Genomic DNA, 4,643 nt, shown 5'->3' on the forward strand with positions numbered 1-4,643 from the left:
ATCCGCCTGACTGAGATTTACAAGATGACCATAGCTTGCTTCAAAGCCGACAATCTTCGTGGGATCGACCCTTACTCCCGTAAGCTATTACTTGGACGACCCAGTGCACTTGCTGGTTAGCTGTGCGGAGTTGTGAAAAGTGTGATCACAATTTCGTGCACCACGTTTTTGGCGCCGTTGCCGGAGATTGTTCGAGTTTGGACAATTGACAGTTCATCTTGTTGCTTAGATTAGGTAACCTGCTTTCTTGTTTCAACCTTTATTTTCTTTTCAAAAAGTCTTTTTTTTAAAAAATTTAATGCAAAAAACAATTTAATAAAATCATAAAACCAAAAAAAAATTTGAGTTTCTTGTTTGAGTCTAGTGTCAAATTTTAAGTTTGGTGTCAACTGCATGTTTTTAATTTTTCTTAGATTTTCAAAAATTCATGCATTGTGTTCTTCTTTGATCTTCAAGTTGTTCTTGATGATTTTCCTTGTTTGATCTTTAACTTTTCATGTTTCGTGTCTTTTCTTGTTTTACTTGCGCATTTTCGAATTGTTAGTGTCCCTAGTACAAAAGTTTTTAAGTTTGGTGTCTTGCATGTCTTTCTTTTCTTAAAAATTTTCATAAATATGCTCTTGATGTTCATCATGATCTTCAAAGTGTTCTTGATGTTCATCTTGACACAAAGTGTTCTTGCATACATTATTTGTTTTGATCTTAAATTTTTATGTTTTGCTTCATTTTGTTATTTTTCTCTTTCCTCATTAAAAATTCAAAAGTAAAAAAAAAATATATCTTTTCCTTATTCTTCCCATAATTTTCGAAATTTTGAGTTGACTTGGTCAAAAATTTTAAAATTTAGTTGTTTCTTGTTAGTCAAGTCAAAATTTCAATTTAAAAACTTTATCTTTTCAAATCTTTTTCAAAATCAATTCTTTTTCATTTTTTTTATGATTTTCGAATTTCATTCTTAAAATTTTTCACAATCTTTTTCATTTTTCTTTTAATGTTTTCGAAAATTTTAAAACTAATTTTTCAAAAATCTTTTTCTTAATTTTATTTCATATTTTCGAAAATCCTTGCTAACAATTAATGTGTTGATTCAAAAATTTCAAGTTTGTCACTTTCTTGTTAAGAAAGGTTCAATCTTTGAATTCTAGAATCATATCTTTTAAGTTTCTTGTTAGTCAAGTCATCAACTTTAATTTTAAAAATCAAATCTTTTTAATTTCTTTTTCAAAATAAATTTCAGTCATATCTTTTTAAAATTTCAATTTCAAAATCTTTTTCTAACTTCTTATCTTTTCAAAATTTATTTTCAAATCTTTTTCAACTAACTACTTGACTTATTTGTTTTAATTTTTTTAAAAAAAGTTTACTATTTCTTATCTTTTTCAAAACCATCTAACTACTTTTCCACTTCTAATTTTCGAAAATTACTAACCACTTTTTCAAAAACTTTTTAATTAACTAATTGTTTTAGTTTTTAATTTTCGTGTATTTTTTTTCAAAATTTTGAAACTAACTTAATTAATTAAATAAAAATAAAAATATTTTTCTTTTCCCTCTTCTTAAAATTCGAATACTCTCTCTCTCATCTCTTTCTATTTATTTTATTTATTTACCAACATTTCTCTTCTACTCATCTAATAATTCGAACCCTCTCCCTCTCTCTGTGTTCGAATTCTTTTTATTCTCTCTCTACCTCATTTTTCTATTCTTCTTTTCCTCTGACACATAAAGGAATCTCTATACTTTGACATAGAGGATTCCACTAATCTCTTTGTTCTCTTCTTTTTCATATGAGCTGGAACAGGGATAAAGACATTCTTGTTGAAGCTGATCCTGAACTTGAAAGGACTCTGAAGAGGAAGCTAAGAGAAGCTAAAGCACAACACTCTGGAGAGGACCTTACAATAAATTGCAAAAAAGAGGCAGACATGGTAGCCGAACCTGAGAACAATGGTGGAGATGCAAGGAAGATGCTTGGTGACTTTACTGCACCAACTTCTAACTTCTATGGAAGAAGCATCTCAATTCCTGCAATTGGAGCAAACAACTTTGAGCTTAAGCCTCAATTAGTTTCTCTAATGCAGCAGAATTGCAAGTTTCATGGACTTCCATTGTAAGGTCCTTATCAGTTCTTAGCTGAATTCTTGCAAATCTGTGACACTGTTAAGACCAATGAGGTTGATCCCGAGGTCTACAGACTTATGCTTTTCTCCTTTGCTATAAGAGACAGAGCTTGGATATGGATGGACTCACAACCTAGAGAAAGCCTAAACTCTTGGGAAGAGTTGGTCAATGCTTTCTTGGCTAAATTCTTTCCACCTCAAAAGATGAGCAAGCTTAGAGTGGAAGTTCAAACCTTCAGACAGAAGGAAGGTGAATCCCTCTATGAAGCTTGGGAAAGATACAAGTAATTGATTAGAAGGTGTCCTTCTAACATGCTTTCAGAATGGAACATCTTAGGTATATTCTATGATGGTCTATATGAATTGTCCAAGATGTCATTGGACCACTCTGCTGGTGGATCTCTTCATCTGAAGAAAACCCCTGCAGAAGCCCAGGAACTCATTAAGATGGTTGCAAATAACCAGTTTATGTACACTTCTGAAAGAAATCCTGTGAATAATAGGATGACTCAGAAGAAATAAGTTCTTGAGATTGATACTCTGAATGCCATATTGGCTCAGAACAAAATATTGACTCAGCAAGTCAACATTATTTCTCAGAATCTGACTGGATTATAAGCTGCATCCAGCAGTACTAAAGAAGCCTCATTTGAAGGAGAAGCTTATGACCCTGAGAATCCTGCAATGGAAGAGGTGAATTATATGGGAGAATCCTATGGAATAGGTAATCCTTCATGGAGAAATCATCCAAATTTCTCATGGAAGGATCAACAAAAGCCTCAACAAGACTTCAATAATAATAATGGTGGGAAAAATAGGTTTGGCAATAGCAAGCCTTTTCCATCATCTTCTCAACAACAGACAGAGAATTCTAAGCAGAGCCTCTCTGACTTAGCAACCATAGTCTCTGATCTATCTAAGACCACTCTTAGTTTCATGACTGAAACAAGGTCCTCCATCAGAAATTTAGAGGCACAAGTGGGTTAGCTGAGTAAAAGTGTTACTGAAATCCCTCATAATACTCTCCCAAGCAATACAGAAAAGAATCCAAAGAGAGGGTGCAAGGCCATCAATATATCCAAAGTGGCTGAACCTATAGAGGAGGAAGAGGCAGTGATTTCTAGTGAGGAAGACCTCAATGGACGTCCACTGACCACTAAGGAATTCCCTAATGAGGAACCAATGGAATCCGAGGCTCATACAGAGACCATAGAGATTCCACTGCACTTATTGTTGCCATTCATGAGCTCTGATGAATATTCTTCCTCTGAAAAGGATGAAGATATTGCTGAAGAGCAAGTTGCTTAGTATCTAGGAGCAATCATGAAGCTGAATGCCAAGTTATTTAGTAATGAGACTTGAGAGGATGAACCTCCATTGCTCATCAATGAACCGAATGCCTTGGTGCAGCAGAAATTACCTTAGAAGAAACCGGATTCCGAAAGGTTATTAATACCTTGTACCATAGGCACCATGACCTTTGAGAAGGCTCTGTGTGACCTGGGGTCAAGTATAAACCTCATGCCACTCTCTGTAATGGAGAAACTAGGGACCTTTGAGGTACAAGCTGCAAGAATCTCACTAGAGATGGCAGACAAATCAATGAAACAGGCTGGACTTGTAGATGATGTCATAGTAATGTTGAAGGCCTTTACATCCCTGCTGACTTCATAATCCTAGACACTGGGAAGGATGAGGATGAATCCATCATCCTTGGAAGACCCTTCCTAGCCACAGCAAGGGCTGTGATTGATGTGGGCAGAGGAGAGTTAGTCCTTCAATTGAATAAGGACTACCTTGTGTTTAAGGCTCAAGGATCTTCTTCTGTAAACATGGAGAAGAATCATGAAAAGCTTCATCCAATTCTCTCCATACAGAGTCAAGTAGAGCCCCCACATTCAAACTCTAAGTTTGGTATTGGGAGGCCACAATCATGCTCTGAGTAACTGTGAAGCTCTGCAAGAGCTTACTGTCAAGCTATTGACATTAAAGAAGCACTTATTGGGAGGCAACCCAATCTTATTTATCTACGTTAATTACTTTTTCATTTCATTTTCCATTGTTAGTTTATGTTTTCTTTAGGTTGATGATCATGTGGAGTTACAAAAACAGCTGCAGAATTAAAGCAGAATAAAAAACAGCATCAAAAATAGCACACCCTGGAGGACAGGCTTACTGGCATTTAAACGCCAGTAAGGATAGCAGAATGGGTGTTTAACGCCCAGTCTGGCAGCATTCTGGGCGTTAAACACCAGAATTGGCAAACAGACTGGTGTTTAACGCCAGAAAAGGGTGTCTGGCTGGCGTTAAACACCAAAAGGGGCATCAGCCTGGCGTTTAACGCCAGAAAAGGTAGTAGAGCTGGCGTTAAATGCCAGAAATGGCACAAAGAGGGCGTTTAAATGCCAGAAAAATGCAGGGACCAGAATTCTTTGACACCCCAGAATCTGTGAACCCCACAGGATCCCCACCTATCCCAACTCTTTTTCTCTCATTTTCACACCTTTCCATAACACTCTTCCC

General features: G+C 35.9%; 1 non-coding gene across 1 annotated transcript; it reads right to left on the bottom strand.

The window, feature by feature from the left end:
* Positions 1 to 2,330: 2,330 nt before the first annotated feature.
* On the bottom strand, positions 2,331 to 2,438 carry LOC130965021 (small nucleolar RNA R71). The gene has a single exon (XR_009081080.1). It is a non-coding gene; the product is annotated as a small nucleolar RNA R71 (small nucleolar RNA).
* Positions 2,439 to 4,643: the final 2,205 nt, after the last annotated feature.

The sequence above is a fragment of the Arachis stenosperma genome, chromosome 2 (genome assembly GCF_014773155.1).
Source record: "Arachis stenosperma cultivar V10309 chromosome 2, arast.V10309.gnm1.PFL2, whole genome shotgun sequence".
Taxonomy (NCBI): Eukaryota; Viridiplantae; Streptophyta; class Magnoliopsida; order Fabales; family Fabaceae; genus Arachis; species Arachis stenosperma.